Source organism: Scomber japonicus, chromosome 19 (assembly GCF_027409825.1).
Source record: "Scomber japonicus isolate fScoJap1 chromosome 19, fScoJap1.pri, whole genome shotgun sequence".
Lineage (NCBI taxonomy): Eukaryota > Metazoa > Chordata > Actinopteri > Scombriformes > Scombridae > Scomber > Scomber japonicus.
In genome coordinates this window covers 10,983,884-11,002,609 of record NC_070596.1, presented here as the reverse complement: position 1 = coordinate 11,002,609, position 18,726 = coordinate 10,983,884, and the positions used below count along the sequence as shown (strand labels likewise).

Here is an 18,726-nt window from a genome sequence, read left to right as displayed (position 1 = left end):
CATTCATGGCTTTCTACTAGCCTGTACCCAGTCTGTGGCCAGATGTCAAACTTCTAGGAGTCGCTCAGCAGTCTGTAGCCAATGGACTAACTTCAACAAAAGATCCTAGATGAGCTTTTCCAAAACAATGTGGCCACGTAACCAATCCACAACTGCCTCAGAGTCACAGAAGACATTAAATGAGACTATGAGAGTGATCCACTTTTATTTTAAATATCTACAACCTGACATTCTTTGGCTGGGGATATTAAAGATGAATAAGATAAGATCAAGCTCTTGTCTGAGCTCTTGGCGTCTGTAAGAGTAGGAGCTTCTCTTATCCTCCAGTTTCTTCTCTGTCTTCCCACTAACTCTCAGCTTCCTGCTCACTTGCCTGAGAGAGCTCCTCTGGGGAAAAGCCCTGAGTGTCTAGGGTCAGGCCAAAGTGCTCTCCTTCTTTCTCCAGGGGGTAGGAGACTGGTTGTGTGGCACAGAAGAAGAAAAAAGTCCTTCAAAAGGCTTGGTAGGAATGGTAAGAACCATAACCAGATTAATAACCTTTTTATTTAGTGAATGGTTCTTCTGGTTTTTTAAGTAGGTTCTTTGTATTATGAAAAGGTTTTTTATTATTCTTATTTCAATTGTTTGATGGTGGATGACAAAATAAAATAATAATGGTGGTTTATACAGTACAATGGGTCGTTCACTTATCAGAAGATCTACAGTTTGATCCTTGGCTCATCCAGTCTGCATGTGATGTCCCTGGGCAAGATACTGAAAATTACTCCTGAAGACAGTGCCATTGCTGTGAAACTCTTGATGAGTGGTTTGAAACCTTGCATGGCCTTCTGGCAGCTTCTGCTATCAGTGTATGAATATGTGTGTGTCTGAATGGGTAGATGTTGGCATGTAGTGTAAAAGTTCTTTGAGTGGGTGGAAGACTAGAAAGGCACTATATAAATGCAGCCCATGATTTTTACAAAGATTAAGTCATCCTTTTGATATAAATAGAAATCTGATTAAATCTCTCTTGAAATAAATAGATCAAAGTTAAAGACATTTTTGTTAGCATGATATATAAAGAATAAAAGAAGGATTGAATAATAATCCTGCATCCAATCTGCAATCCAACTTGAGAAATTATGCAGAGATATTCATGTTTTTCTCTCCAGTGTGCTCCTTTTTGTGAGATGCAAATCTAGAAGTATGCAGTAATAATAGAGCTGTTTCTTAACTCGTCTTTACTTCAAATAATATATCAAACTGAAGTGGCCTACAATATACATAGCCTTTGAAAAGCAAGCATAGACTTGTGTGACTAAAAGAGAGAGAGAAAAGATGGAGAGATGCACAACAGCCATTAGTATCTCTGACCAGATCTCTTTTGACCCAGCCTTTTAGCAGTACTGGTGCCTGAGGCAGTAAGGTGAGTTAAGCATTTTCACATTTGTTGCTGTGTTTTTCTCTTCAGATGTCAGTGTCTGAAGTGACATCTGTGCCAGTATCTTTAGGCTAGTCAGTGTTGGCAGATTGGTTGCCAAGTGCTCGAAATCTGCCCAAATTAATGAAAAAAAAAAAAGTTGCAATGTAGTATTGTAGCTTACCACAATACTTAAATATTGCATAATGATAAAACAGCAAAATGTTCGCAAGTGCACTAGTATGCAGAATATCCTATCAAGACATTAAAGTTCATGTAAGGCAATAATAAATAAATAATTAATAATATGTGTTCTGAGTTTGTCAAACCACAGAAAAGATGTGTAATTAACCGCCCTGCCAAATTTGAATGATTAAAAAAAAAACATACAATTAGGTTTCAAAATTGTGGAAAAAATAGTAAAAATTCATGTGGCAACATTCAGTACCCTACTTTTGTCACACAAATGTACAGATTATATATGCCCATTCTATCGTCACCACAGTATGCCTTACATTTCCCTGTCTTGGTGATACATTTTAAATTGTGTTTCATACATTTTGATAACATAAGATCCCAAATAGTGGGTGCGTAACGTCCATTTTTGCCCTGTTTCCCAGAGGACTTAGTAAGCAATAGACATACATGGAAGCTATAAAAATCCAGCACTATCTCAAACTTGTTCATGTCAAGAACCTCCAGAATAGACACACAATAGACATATTTGTGTTTGAGAGGATTTTGTCCGAAAGAATGCCCTCAGAGAAAATACATTCCCCGGAGGTTAGTGTAATAAAAGTGAGGGCTGCAGGAAATCCCAGCAAATTTTGACCTTTTGCCGGTAAAGTTTAACATGAAATTACCTCAGGCAGGGATATCAGCACTCCTGAGTTACAGCTCTACCCAGTGGAGAGCTGTGGTAATGACAAGGCAGTTCCTGAAGAGTCTGGATCTCCTCCAGTTAGAATATAATAGCTGGGACAGTCTCATCACTGAGACAGAAAACAACACTACCAACATAGAAGACAACAGACACTTTAACAGTGTCCCCAGTCATCTCACAGCACTGAAAGAACTCGACACACACTGAAGATGCTGTGCTCTCATGGATTCAAGTCTGCCCTCAGTCCATCCATGAACTTCACTACTGGCCTGTATGCAGTCTGTGGCAAGAGGTCAAACCTCTGCTCTACCAACAGGATCTACTGCAGAGAAACCTCCAGGAGGTGCACAGCAGTGTAGAGTTGATGGACAAACTTAAACACAAGATCCTGGAGGAGATGGAGCCTTTCCAAACCAGTGGGGCCAAGCAACCAGTCTCCTACCAGCTGGAGAAAGAGCGCTTTGGCCTGACCCTGGATACTCAAGGATTTTCCCCAGAGGAGCTGTCTGTCAGGCAGGTGGGAAGACAGAGAGAAAACAGGAGGATGGGAAAGGCTCCTACTCTTGCAGATGCCAGTAGGTCAGACATGAGTTCATGCCTGAAGAGCTGCACCCTGAAGCAGTCACCTGCTACCTGGCTCCAGATGGGAAGCTCCACATCCAGGCAGCCAAAGCTCTGTGTTTTGAATACACTGAGGGAGAGCTACTCATCAAGAGGAGCTTGGAGGAGAAATCACAGCAGTCTGAGTTCACAGACAGAAGACAGCAGCACAGAGACAACAACATCCAGGACAAACCTGAAAGAATGCACTGATTGACTTAACTGTATAACATGTCCCTGTGTCAATTTATATTAAATGTGTTTAATACCATTTTTAAATTATAATCATATATTCTTCTGTGTTTTTATAATTGACAACAATAGTGAATGTCAATGAACAGTGTTGCCCCATTTTATTCCATGACTTTTTGCCAAAAGTAAATTTGTGCATTTCATACCTAGAAAAACAATGTTAAGATATTGCTGTATGTAACAGTATGACTTAGAGGCTAGTAAGTTGTATCTGTATGAGATTGAAGTTGCTTGTAGCACGCCAGTGATAACTCACACACAGTGTCCCTAACATTTCTCTTACTACACAATGTGATTGAATTAAAAAGTTTACTTTTACCTAAATACAGGGAATCTTCTGATAGACTTTCCAATTGCAATTCTTTTCTTATTCCCTGTCTATTAGAAGAATTATGAGAACAGACTGAGTGCACCAACATCCACTAGATGTCATATTTAGACCAGCAAACAGCTCTGGTAATCATTGTCATGAGAACTGTCACTCTGGCCTTTATATGCAATAGGGAAATTCCTCACACAAAACAACCTGATAAAAGGGCAACAAAGATCTCTATGGGTCATTTTAGATTTATTTTCTTTATTTTTTAAAGTATATGATAAAATATTAGTTTCTTATGACTTATGACTATCTGCAATCTGATGACACTCTGCAGGGATGACAGGCTTCTCTAAAAACGCATGTGTGCTGTATGTACTGTAAGATATATTGCTATGATATACTGTCTGTTTGTTTGCATCTAACCACCCATCAAACATAAGTAAAGTGCAAAGTGAGTGAAGAAATCATGATCTGCGATTATTTTGATGATGAGGAGAAAGTGTTGCCTCCATTTCCATTGTTTTCATGTAAAAACATCCTTTGAACATAAGCAAATAATTAATATGATGATGACATTTTTGTCACAGAAAACTGTCTTTAGTTGTAGTTAACAATGAGCTGCAATAGATGATTAATGCCAAAGATTGCATGAATTAAAAATTACTTGTTAAATGTCTCACAGCTCTCGGACTCATGCAACCAGCTCACAAGAAGAGTTTCACTTTTAAGAGGCCACAACCGAAATGTGTTCTGGAACAACTGGAATAGGATATTTAAATATAACTCAACTCTCCTGGGACCCAAATTACTCTGTCGTCACCAAGTCACAAAAAACAATATTAGTTCAAGTAACATTGCGCAATGAAGCAGAATTAATGACCTTGCTGTTTTCTTTCCTCTTTTTCCCCCTTTCTCTAAGTTGTTTACAAGTTATTGTCAGCTATACCACGGGTGCCTGGTCTCTCCCTGGCTCCCGCCTGGCTGTCAGGGCTTTTCTTTCCCAAGAATAGACGGATTGTCCCGTAAACGTGGCAACACAGGGGCGGAGGAGGAGAGAAATTTTGGGACTCACTCAGCTTTTGTTTTATTTCTGTTTGTGGAGCTGCTCATTGTTTTTCTGGGCAGTGCTGACAGTAGGCTTTATTCACTGAGTCTTTAAATATGAGCAGGTGCCCTACTCTCACTCCTCCATTCTTCCCCAAGTTGAATTCATGTTTTCATCTCCTATCCTCTCCTCTCTAATTATAACTTCCTTCACCTCCCTCACATTCTTCTAACTCCTCATCATTTTTGCTACTTCAGCCTATCAAATCTCCTCCTCTCCCATCCCTCTTTCACAGCTTGGTTGGGCGTCGCCATGACATCCAGCTTTACTCAGTATCCTTTGCTTTCATCTCTTCACTTCTCCTGCAAGATGCTGAGTTCCATTTGGACGCCGGCAACACATGGGAACGTTTACCGACTCTTTCATTTCTTCTTTCCTCCTGGGCCATTTTCCTCCCATCCCCCCGTCCTCCTATCATCCTTCTCTTGCTTCACTAAAATTTTCACCTCCCTCTGTCACGTTCACTCCCTCCACATTTTCCCCTCCAAACCCCTTCCACTCATCTACCCGTCGTCTCAGACAATTTAATTGACTCTTAATCAACAGGGTGTGTTTGAAGCAGACAGCTTTTATTGCCATTACAAAACCCCATGAGTCAGTATTGTGTGCGTACGTATGTGTAGCTGTCTGCGTCTGTTTATGTTATAAGTGATATGGATACCACAGCAAAAAGATGCCACGCAGCATAAAAGCAATACGGTGCCTTAACAAATTTGTTATAAAAATATTAAGCTCACAGAATTCCCCTCATATAAAATTTTAGCTCCTCAAACATACTTTGGTGAAGAAGTTTAGCTTTTCTAAATCTAAAAGTTTTCCTAGTGCAAGATTAGATCATATCTAAACTTCTTGGAAACATGCAGGTACTGTAAACACACAACCTCTGACTCCAGTTTTTTCTCATTTGACAACCTGTGTCACACCTAATAAAACAGTCAGCATGGAAGTGTTACAGACAGTGAACAATAAAAGTGTTCAAATATAAAGGTCAAGAGTTTTCTGAGAGCACTAGTATTAACTGTATCATAATTTGTTTTATTCAATTTACTTTTTAGCAATGTATTAACCAATTAGGTATTATCAAAGCATGTTAAATTAGTATTTACTTTTACTGTGGAATATATTTACTTGTTTTGCCTAATTTGGAAGCTTAAGATAACCCTAACCCTAACCCTAACCCATCATTTGGAGGGGTCACAGTTATTGTATGCATTAATAGTCACAGTTTCCTGGGATCTTAATAAAATATAACTGACATGCTTTGGTCAAAATACTGTAAGGATCAAACACCATAGCAGCCCTCTCATCCTGTCTAAACAGCACTGTTCAGAATGGCCAGTTTTGAGTGTAAGTAAACTTAGACTTTGCTGTGATTTCATTGCAATAAATGGATTAAAAGGATGCCAAAATCACTACATCATGATGTTGATTTGTGAAAATTCTGAATTCACCCTTTGCTTGTTGTCTTGCAAATTTTAAAATGCTCACTTTTTGAATGGAGTTCAGATTGATCAGGGCTATGCTAACATTGTAGCTGCTCCATCTGGACTCAAAATAACATAATCTAAAGGCATAAATATAGCAGTGATGTCACTGTTTATACACATCTACATACTGTGTAACTTACATAAACCAAACGGCATACAGTACATGATGTTTATTATTGATGACAGCATCTGAGGTGGTGCGTGACCCCGTGTTAGCTGTGGCATGGTTAAGAAACTAGATTGAAGATGAATCCAATTAATCCCAAAAAACAAACTCCCCCTGTCAGTAAACTGCTCCGGAACAGAACAAAATTGGGTGTTTATTTCTTCAGAAGAAAGCAGCAGCAATGGAGGACTTTTTGGCTCTGCTTCCTGACTGGCCCTGTAGAACTCGCAGGGTATCAGCAGCTGTCTGTCGGCAAGCAGCGGTTCTGTTCTCCGGTTCAGCCCTGCAATAACATGCACATTTTTCGCCCTTAGCTTAGCCTAGCTACACCCTATGCGACATAAAAGGCATCCCATCTGAATGGCTTGTTGAATCAAAAATACAAAGCAAGCCAGACCACACTAAACTGACTGGGTGGTCTTATTTCATTTTGTGTGTGAGTAAGCACATCAGAGACCCAAATACATAGCCACACAATCACTGAAAAAGTGAGTTTTATAATATGGCACGTTTAACTCTTTTGAGAATGGAGGTCAGCTAGTCCAGTTTTTGTGGCATTGTTAGTTAGTTTAGTTTACAGACTGTTTAGGACCGGATGTTTGGGGTCTGACAGCCCATTGTGTTGGTTCATCCAGACTTCCCCCACCTTTGTGTTTAGTTTGGCTAGGCGTCCAGACTCACATAGATTTAGTTAATTTATGGCTTTTAAAAATAAAAATAAAATCATTGTGCTTGACAACTAATAACTGAATATTTAAAATGAGATAAAATGAAAAGTGCTACCACTGTATGAGTTTTACACTTAATAACCCAGTCATTCATCAGCAATATAAAGCGCCACTGCATTATTTTTGACTCATTATTAATACACTGAACATATGAAAGACACATTGAAAAACTCTGCAGTTGCATAATTGATGTTTATTCAGTGTCTGTGCCCTTTACATTACGACAGGTAGATGACAAATTTACCTCTGTTTCTTATTGTGGAAGCGTGTTATATGCAGCAAAAGGTCAAATATTTTTATAAATCGTGCTCACAAAGAGTGGCTTCTGTAGCACGCACATGTGCACACACACACACACATGCACACATGCACGCACACACACATTTCCTGTGTGACTTTGAGGGTCTCTGGTATTTGAACAGATGTGGGCAGACTGAGCGTGCCTAGATCCCCCCCCTGACCTGAACGTGCACTTCCTGCTTCGAAAGCTAACACCCAGAGAGAACAATCGTAGTCTGTGCCCTCTGAACACATGCACACACACACACAGCGCACAAACACATGCAGTCACAGCCGCATAGAAGGTCAGCATGCAAGCAATAAATACACAGAGCAACACATGATCAAAAGATACTTTTAGGAATGGACTTTGTATTGAAACACACACTCACAAAGCAGTCAGTGTGTGTTGTTTTCAGATGACGTGGAAGTGAGAGTGAACCAGTGTTACTCTGTCTCACCTCATATGTTTCAGCTATGTGTATACAAAGTTGTATTAGCTACTTTCATTTCTGGGATCTTTGAACCCTCTGATGTGTCACACTGGAATACTTTATATTTCATTTCATTCTTTTGTATGTGTGTGTGTTAAATCAGCCAAAATGCAGCAATGTGATACCGTTCTTGGCTGAGAAATGCTGAGCACTCTCTCTGTATGAATGTCATGAAGTCAGTCAGCAACACTGCAGTCTGCAGAGTTCACATTCTTCACTTTCCAGTACACTCTCTCTCTGTGTGTGTGTATGTTTTGGGAACAGTGAGACATCAAGAAAATAAAAGATGAGATGGATAACTGAGGTCAACGTGTGAGGAGAGAGATGGACCAGAGAGAGAAAATATAAAAACACAGGAGGAGAAATATGAGGACTATGGAGAAAACCAGAGGAGGAAAAGTGTAAAGAGAAATGTGTCACTTAGAAAAAATATATATGTTGAGGAAAAAGGCAAATGGAAGTCTAGAGCTCTTAAGGGGACATGGGAGAGAAAAAAAAATAAATAAATGGATGAAGATACTTTTGAGTTCCCCTTAAGTACTTTTGTGTTCCCCCGAGAAATATTTTAAGTGAAAAAAAGTAGTTCAGACCAAACCCCAAGAGAATGAGCCAGTCATTTGTAACAATACAGAAGTAATCACTGGTAAATTCTTCAATATTTTTACGTTAGTTAACTCACGTAACATTACATCTCTTGTAAATTTATTCTTAAGGCCTTTACTCACTGGGAGCATGATGAAAAAATGACACGTAAATGTGCAATATTTGCAGGCGAGTATTTCACATCAGAACTATTCACACAGCTCAATCTGTCTCAGCTGCCTTGTCCCACACCCACTCCAACCTGCACTCAGCATCTCTGTCTACAAACCGGCTGTCTGTCAGCTGCAGCTCTTGAGGAACTGAGAGGACAACAGCCGGACAGACTGCCTTCACTAGGCTGACTGACAAATGGATTGTACTTATATAGCGCCTTTCTAGTCTTTGCGACCACTCACAGCACTTTACATTGCATGTCATTCACCCATTCACACACATTCATACACTGATGGCAGGAGCTACCACATAGGGTGCCAACCTGCTCATCAGGGGGAATTTAACCATTCATTCACATTCATACACCGTTGGCGCAGCAACGGGAGCAATTTGGGGTTAAGTGTCTAGCCCAAGGTCACATCGATATGTGGACTGGAGGAGCCGGGAATCGAACCACCAATCTTCCAATTGGAGGATGACCGCTCTACCTCCTAAGCCACAGCATAATTTAACTGAACCAAAATAGTTTGCATATCGGTGCCACAGAAAGAAATCCACAGTGTTTCTAGAATCAATGTATTGATTCATTGGTTTTATTTCCCACTGTGTACCTGGAGTGAAACAGGCAAGCTCACCGACAGACGGAGCTGATCAATCAATGTAGATATAGTAAATAACATATAATGTGGGATAGTCACAATCAACAGCTGTCTAAGCAGATTACACTTTGTGATTGGTTAATGCTTTTATTCACCATGCAAAAACTCTGCATTAAGTGTGAAACTACTCATGACAAAAACAATAGTTTGAAAAAAAATGCGAATTAACTGTATGAAAAAATACCACCAGTGTGTAAAGGCCTTTACTGCTGAGATGACCCTTTTCAAAAATCTACTTATTAGCAACTACATTAGCCCATTTGTAAAGCATGAATGTTGCACTGTTAATCTGGGCCAAAAATTACATTTATTCCAGAAAGATATTTCATAGAGGACATTCTTCATAACTTAGATGAGAGCATAATCCATATAAAAAGGGACAGGTATAACGGTTTGTTTAATATCTACCATTATAAACATGTGTGATTTAATACAGGTAAGTATTTAGACATCTTCTACCAGAAGCTCATCAGCTCCTTGTAGATCACACTGAATACAGCATAGAAAAAGCATTAATGATAAGTTCACTGAAGGTTTCAGGTTCAAATCTGACGTATCCCATCACAGTAGGTATATAGTAGTTCAGGTTCTGTCCATCAACTTAAAAAGCACAATTCTTGTAACCATATTTTTTCCAGTGTCATACAGCTGATGTGTACATTACCTGTAAAATGATACTGTAAAGCATGCAGTCAGTAGTTTATCTTGGCATCTCTTTCACTAACAAACAAGCATATACAGCCTGTCATAATCATAGTGGAGCAGGTGGACCCAAATGCAGAGACTGCAGGCTAATAGAGGCTTAAGTAAAAGTTGTTTATTCTTGTATTAAGCAGGCAAAACAGAAACAGGGCAAACTCAGCTGAACAAAGGATCCAACAAAACTGAACTCCAAACCAAGACTTATGTATAGACATGACTAAAAATGGAATGGGGAACAAGTGAGACACAAGGACAGGCTGGGAGTTGATTGACTGGGAAGACCCTGAGAACAGGTCAGGGCTAACGAACATGATGCAGGACAGGTGTGGAGGGAAAAAATGGACTGGGGAGGAGTGCAGTAACACAGAAGATAATGCAACCCATCATACGATAAACTATCCAAGAAAATATACAAATATAAGCCAGAGTACGCAACACCATCAGCTCAAATTTGAGCATGTTAACATAAGCTACTTAGCACTGAATGACCGGCTTGCTCTCTTCTTCTTCTCTCTTGGATTTTGACCAGAACTGCTTTTTTCCACTCAAAATATCTCTCATGGGAACGTTAAAGTTTTTATCTTTTTTTTCTTTTTCACCATCTATTCTTCTCTCCTCTGCCCCTTTAGAGGCTTTGTAAAAGACACATTATTTTGAAATAAATAAATAAAAAACAGGAAATGATTACACTTGATAAATGGGGGGTGGGTGGGAGGGGGTTGACAGTGTTATAAGAAAAACAGAAACAGCAAAACTCAGGGCTGAGGAACAAAATAGAAAAAACAGTGAGCAGGGGGAGAAAAAGCAGACGTTAGGGTCATGGACTGTGAGCTGAATGTGCGCCAGAAAGCAGAATGGAAAACTAGAGCCAGCTTGGGTGCGTAATACAGCGGGAAGAAAAGATCAATACGAACAACACAGACACTAACGTCAAATTACTCTTTTGTTTTTTTTATCCAGCTCTTCTGGAAATTTGATCATTAACTGAGTAACTGCCCATAAAACATGACATGAGATTTAAAAATAGTAAGAGAAAGTAATTTACAGTTACTGGCAAGTTAGTAAAGGAAAACAAAAACATGCCATGAAATGTGGGACTACTACACTCAAGTTTGAGTGAAATTCAAACACATAAATCAGTTTAAATTTGAAATCGATCAGATCAGGGCTTCAAACAGAATATCAGTGAAGTGTTTCCACTAACAGCTATCCAGGGGCCATTTGAAGCCAGTCATTTTGACCTTGAAGCTGAGGGATCAACGTTGTGTGTGAAAGCTATTACAACGTCATAAAAAGATTTGCATTAGCTGTTCTCACAAGCAAATGTCTTTTCCAAGAAAAATCTTTTGACACGCATGAAGTGAAACTATTTCCAGCAGTAGCAACTGTGGTTTGCTTGGAGTAAGAGAACAGAAGAACTGGGCAGCAGAAACCTTCATGACAAAATGCACAAGTGAGACCTTGACTTAATGAATCCCAATGATTTTATGATACTCTCACTTTTCCTCCAGCGCCACCTTCAGGTCCACCTTTTCAGTTATCCATCAAAATATCCTAACATCTGTTGCGTTGGTAGGGATGTTGTTTCAGGTACCTGTGAAACAAGTATAAATGATTCATGAAGTTCTGAGATACAAATAAATGCATTTAAAGTGGTTTTAAAAAAATTTGATTTCAAAACATAGAATGGCAGGTTGTAACAGAAAGGTTTTTACCACCCTGGAAACGTGTCACAGCAGCAACTAACTTGTGGAAAAAGTCAGGTTTGTCCTCTGCATTTGCAACCCCTCTGTAGTTGTAGTTAAAAATCACCACCACCTCCTTACTGTTTACCCTGCGTGCAAAGCAATGTAATGACTAAATAAACTTGTGGATTACCAAGCACAATAATCGATAATGAAATGATATTTCAAATGAAGCTTCATTCTCTAAGCAGAAGCTATTTTTTCTATAGGATTTGTTTCAATTAGGAAAATTATTGTAGGCCAGCATTTGATATAGATACCTAAAGTAGCCCTCTAGTTCTGACATTAAGCACTAACACTGCACTCCCTCAGCCGGTTTTCACTACATAAGCAGCTGCAGTGCTTTTATGGAAAAATGTCACCACTCCAACTCTCCCCAGGAGGCAGGATACCTGGTTGAGTGAGACTGCCTTCCTGGCTGAGAACATCATGCACAAAGCATCCAGACTGTGGCTTCAGTCCAGCAACTTCTTTAACAGCACTCACAGTGTTTTGTACTGTACATTGTCTGTGGATTCTGGTATTTGGCCTTCATTCCAACCATTATTGCATTGGTACTGGTGTGTTTCTCATAATGTGTATTGAGCTTACTCAAAGCCAGAATGTAATGGTCGGTGACACAGGTGGTGTTCAGTTTCCCTTTTGGTCTAACCATTTGTTGTGAGAGTGTGTTGGTTAAATCATTTTTATTTGTTGGGGAAAGTCAAAGCTTGGTTGATGTTGTGTGTCTCTGTAGTAGCATTAAGAAGTTGCTTCACTGTTGGAGAATAAAACAAAACCTTTGCTGTTTTATTAAAATATTGTTTTTTATGTTCCCATTGTATCTGACACAAAACAGACTCAGGTCCAGGCCACACATGCATTTATAACCTAAGATTTTAAGGGGAAAAACTTGAATTGTTGCAATCAGCACAAAGCCAAAATACAAAAGTGTAACTTTGACACACAGATTAGTGATTTTGATCAGTTGCAGTGTATCTTGACAGTGCTGACCTTTGCAGGAATGGTAAAGGAAGCCGGAATGAAGGAAACTATGGTAGCAGCTGTGTTTTATCATCTAATTTTATGTAATTTTGAAATTATACTGCACGTTTTTTTGGTGTGGGTAGGGGAGACTTATTTTGCCTTTATTGCAGTTGGTGGTGGAGAGGCTGACAAGAAACAAGGGGAGAGAGAGAAAGAGGTATGAAATGCAACGAAGGTCTCTTGCTGGTCTCAAACCAGGGGCATTGCAGCATGTGCTGTAAACACTTGGCTATGAGGGTGCACAGTTTTCAGTTAGTTATGAGACAGCAGTCTTCCTAACAGCCAGTCATGAACAGGCTGTTGCGGTTGACTAGCATTAGCAAATTTAGTGGCTATAGGTTGTCACCGGTTAGCTCGAAATTCACAGTAGCTCCCATATTAGTTTCCGGGAGTAGCTACTACAGTACTCACCTTCCAGCACCTCCATGCGAATGTGCAAATAAATTCCAGTGTGCCATTAAACATCATTCATATAAATTGATCAAAAAGTGAAAAAAAAAGTGAGATTTTACTGCTGAGTTTACCAGTCTCAGAGGAATTGTGTTGACAAATTTTGCTCCACAACCACTGTAGTAAAGTCTGAAAAACCACTATAAAACGATGCAGTATACAGCGCAGTTGACATAGACTGCTACGTTAATGACATTAACAGAGTGGCTCCAAGAGCAAACCTGTTTTACGCAGACAATGCCTGTGTGTGTGTGTGTGTGTGTGTGTGTGTGTGTGTGTGTGTGTGTGTGCATGCGTGCACATGAGACTGAAAGACAGACCATCATGACATCACTGTTTCCACAGGAAATCATGTTTCCAAAACCCTGGTTTTCCACTCTGTAGCCTACCTCATACACAACTCTCTTCTCTCTCACCCAGTTTCTCTATGTCTCTCTACCCAACATATGATACGGCATGGTGGCAGCAGTGAACTAAATCTGTTTAATTATGTCTCCCAGAGTTGTAGTTCCCACTAGCAGAAAGGGTGAAGTCATATTGTTTCACACATGTATTATGATTTAAAGGGAAAATTACAGTTTATTACAAACTGGATCATATTTTCACAGCTTGGGCCACCATATGATGATCAAAAGATGAAGAAAGGAAGATAAGTAGTGAGGGTAAGTGGAGGTTGAAGAAGGACATAGAGACGAATTAAAGAGAAATGTACGTTTTGAATGAGTGATATAATAGCCATAATGACAAATACAGATTGCTTAATTATACACTTGCACACACCCATGAAAACACATGAATCTGCATCTACTAAAGTAGTGTAGTCACTTCATGGCACACATCCACTTGGGCCAAAACTGGGGCAAAACCTGCACTCACTCTGCAGATATAGGAGATACTGTACAAACATTCAGATCCAATCATTTGCAAATGAAAAATACCCAAATCTCTGTGATGTGTGTAAAGTGGATATGTGAAATCAAAGTAGAGCTTTGCCCAATCCTGCACACACTGCACCACATAATTGGTGGCTATAGTGTATCATAGCAGTACTTGGGTAATATCTGGTTACTATGTTGTACTGCTGAATCAGACAGAAAGAAGGGCTTTGAGTAAAAGAGGACAGGTGGCAGTAGAAAATGAAAGAGAAGAGAGGGAAGGAGGGAGGAGAAAAGTGCTGGCTTTTCAATCAGCTAATTATGCTTTATCCTGTCCTGTCCTTGCTCCCCTTATTCCCACGTCCTTCATCCCCCTGACCCGGAAATTGATCGAGGTCCGCCATCATTGAGGATGGACCACTCCCATAAAATGAGTCTTCGAGGAGATGAGGAGTGAGAAATCTCCCAGAGGAACCACAGGTGTATCCTATATGGAAGTTTTAGAACGGAAGGGAACACCCCAAAATTCCTAATCTGTTTTGTGATACTGTAGATATATTGTATATTTGACAAACAGGAATAACAGCACCACCAGATCCAGGTTAATGCATGAAATGAAAATGTTGAGAGTGTGTGTAATCTAAACCAACTGCCTACATTTTCTTCATCTGCCAAGAGATTTCTTCCTTTTCCTTTCAAGTTCATGTTGGGTCATTCAGGAAAAATGTGGTCCTCTAATATCAACCTGAGCTTGAAAAAGAGACTTCTTATACTTGTAGCTGCTCACAGACAAATTTTAGATCTTAATGTCTGGAGCATTTACAGCTGATTTTATTGCTCCCTAACGTCTCTTATGTTCTCTAAGTAATCAAATCAATGTAATTGTCTGTTGGTGTTATATAGATTAAGTCTTTATTGGAACAGTAGTCATCAGGCCTCACTGATACTTTATTTTACACATTTATGGGACAGCTGAAATGCTCATGTCATGAGTAACTGCCGTGACACTGCAGTGAATAAAGACTTGGCAAATTTCCCCATCCCATTTTCTCTTCTTTGCATCTCTCTTTTGGGAAGCAAAGGAAGCGAGGAGCCACGTTGGCCAAATGTGTGTGGGAGGAAAGAAGTCAGGATAGGGAAAAGCTGAAAAATTCAGATCTCTCCTACTATCACTAGCATGATCATGACCTTTCTCTAACCTGCTTCCCCATTTACTTTTATTATTTTAAACATCTAAATCCATATGTGGTTTAACACTTTAATTTACACTTAGCCACATACTGTATATGTGCCTCTGGTCACTAGATCACAAATCTGATTACATCTGCACTTAGTCACTTCATGTGTCTTGGATTAATTCAATAGCCTTCTGATGTCAAAAAAGCTAAGTGGAAATGCATTCAAGAAGTATTCAGATTGAATCCATTTGCTCACACCACATCAGTAGGTGGTTTGCGGCACCTCCTAGGCTAATTTTGAAAAGGTGTATATCTAAACCCAGCTTTTTTGCTATTGAAAAGCTATTCAATCCTTCCAAGATGCATTTAACGAGGGCCAGGTTTGAACTGTTTTAACTTCCTAGTGTTAAGATTCTGAACATTTTCTCAAACAAAGATTTTTTTGACAGATAATACACAGGCATGGAAGGAGAGACGAGCTTAGAGACAGGGAAAGAAAAACAGTGAGAGATGACTTTGACAGAAGGGAACACACTGTGTTTTCCCCCTGACCTCAGATTGAACCAGTGATGAAAGTGATGAAGGCCTGAGTGCCAAAACATTGCACACAACTTTACTTGTTGGACAAAAAAGTGAATTTAGGAAATACAAATATCTATAAATATTATCTTTATAAAATGAACAGACAGCTGTTGTCTGTCATTTTTTATTTTGATGTTTTTTAAATCAATGTTTCAATCAATTTATATATTGTATTAACTCAAAGAAACAGTCTTGTGATCTCAAAACTGATGACCTTAAGGCCTGAGGACTTCTTTGGTTTTGTTATAATTTTGTCTCTCTTGAAAATGTGAAGACAGGGTAAGTGGTTTACAGATCCAGTAAATCATTTCTGTGGTTTCCATTCTTTGAGAATTCACTGGAATGGTAACTTTGGAGTCTGATAAACTTTAATAAATGCTTTGTAGACTTCTACTACAAACACTGATCTAAATCTAGTGATTACACTCATTTTTTCCATTGACACGGTTACTGTCAGGGCCAGTCCTAACATCATTTTGTTAACACAACCCAAGATTCTGGAGTAGCACAAACAGTTACAGGGAAATCTGACGAAAGCTGAAAGTTTTCCTACTCAGTGTGTCATTTTTAGAGAAACATTTAGTTAAGAGTCCTGTTAAAATAAGGTAAGAAAAGGTTTAGTCAAAGCAAATAGCTGTAACCATTTAGTGTGCCAGCAAGATGCTTTTAAGAAGTTAGTCACTGTAAATTATTGCTGTTCACATACAAGCATTGCCCCTTGTTACCTTGTGGTTAGCAGTTGGTGGCTGCTAGTCATTCTTGTTGCATGCTGGATCAGCTTTTAATATCATTCTGGGTACAGATAGCTCGCTCACTAAACTGATGCGCCAGATGGTTTGTTACACAGAACCATCAGAGAAGTCAACCTTGGAAACTGTTTGGAAAAGGGCTGGCACTTTCAAAACTACTTGGCAGGTGATTGCCTGAACCATCTGTACATCACCGTCTTACCTTGCGAGGCAGCTGGATTTGTAAGATCATGCAAGAATCCTCATAGGACCCTGATTGGTCTAAACTACTAGTGGTTTGGACACACGCACATAACTGGACACCTGACAAGATGGATTCTCATGTAATCGCATCATGTCATGATCTCGCAACTCCAGCTGCCTCGCAAGGGAGCTGTATCACAGATAAATGGTTCTTCGGTATTGCTATATCAGCTTGACATCAAAATGTTTTAGTTTCTGAATCTTATAAGTTACCTCCAATAATGAGGTGAAACATCAAACCTCAACATTGTAAAATGATGAGTTAAATATAGGTTAAAAGAAGGATAGAAATGGGTATTACCAGAATTTCTCCTCTTTAATATTGGCTAGAATCCAAAGTCCATCTATCACCTTAACACTAGTGAGGGCAGTCACTGAATTGTAGTACTGCACCTGGTACAGTAATTCTAGTGCCATCAACAGAACAGACAATTCACCAATTTTTAATAACTGAGGTTGGCAGATATTATGATGTGTTCTCCTTGTGTTTCTGTTATTTTTACTTCCTGTATTTTCCTGCCTTAGTTGATTTCTTCATGTGATTCACCCGTGTCTTGTTTTTCTCACCTGTGTCCTGTTTAGAATCACCCCTTGTGTACCTAAGTCTTGGTCTTCTATTCTGTCGCTGTTGGATCCTGTGTTTGATTTTCGTCTGTTTTGGTTAAACCTGGTTTTGCTCAGTTTGCTCTGCTTTGTTCTGCTCTGTTTGTTCAGATCTGTTGGCACAGTTTTACTTTGCCTGTACCCGAGCCTTAAATAAAGACATTTTGCTCAGCGGTCTCTGCATTTGGGTCTACCTGCTCTAGAGTACAGATATATATACACCATTTAAGTACTTATTTACTAAATGGGTACTTTATTTTTATAATCAAAATCTACTGGTAATCCAATTCTACTGGAGACTTTATAATAATATGATTGGGCGTAAAAGTGAGGGGAAAAACTCCATACCATACAATCTCATATTCGTTTCTGTTTTTCTCCTGTCCAGCCCTTATTTTCTCAGCATTTCAGTCTTTTCATTAGATATCTGTCTCCAATTATTCTTTTACTGCAGTATGGTTTTCTTGTTTTTCCCTATTTCCTTAATTGTTGTTTTGAGCAATGGGCCAGAGAGGCTAAGCAAACTAAATTAAATACCTTAATTGTGGTTCTGTACAAATCATTCATTCAGAAAAAACATTAAAGTAATGCAAGATCTATCTCCAGGCCTGAATGTGCAGTGAGGATCACTGTCAGCATGATGGTGTGGTTCCAATGAGGTTTTTTTTCTCTCTCTCTCTCTCTCTCTCTCTCTTCCTCCCTGACTTGCTCTTTTTTGTTTGCCTTGGCCAAAATACATGTTTTTTATGAGCTCTTAGCTTGACTCAGCTTTCTTCCTGTGTGTATAAGTTGATGAACACACAAGCATATCTATCCCAAATTTCTTGATCAATTTGCTTTTGTTTTTATTCACTTTATCTCCATTTTTACAACCCTTGCTCTGTTTTCCCCTAGCACATTTCACTGGTAATGCACATAATTCTGGACAATTCTGCACAATAAAATATCTTCACAAGGCAAATTGTACATCCATATTACAGATCAATATGTGCACCAATATAAATTCCAATGTAGTTTTTATAAAGAGTCTTGCAGTTTGCATGATTAAAAAAATGAAAAAAAAATATTACTCTGAATGAAAAAACAACTGAGTGTGAATGGAGTTAGCTCTATGAATACATACACACATGCACACAAGTGTGCACATGCAGCACACACTCTTACAAACAGACAGCTAGACACAAATATTCGCTATCCACACAAACAATAGGACAGTACTAAAATAGGACAGTAAACAAGGATTTTCCTCTGTAAATAATTACATTAGCAATGCATACATCTATTATTGTAGCCAACAAGAACTGTTTGGTTCAAACAGACATCCAGGCCAAACACTAAGCCTGGCTGACCTAAAACACCACATTTCTTATTGAACAGACTACTTTTAGGATTAGATAGCTCAGGGATAAGTACTCACAGTGGACTTTCAAATTCCCTACTACACAG

At 39.1% G+C, this 18,726-nt stretch overlaps 1 pseudogene; it reads left to right on the top strand.

The window, feature by feature from the left end:
* The first annotated feature begins 2,491 nt into the window (after positions 1-2,491).
* On the top strand, positions 2,492-3,095 carry LOC128380686 (heat shock protein 30-like; annotated as a pseudogene).
* Positions 3,096-18,726: the final 15,631 nt, after the last annotated feature.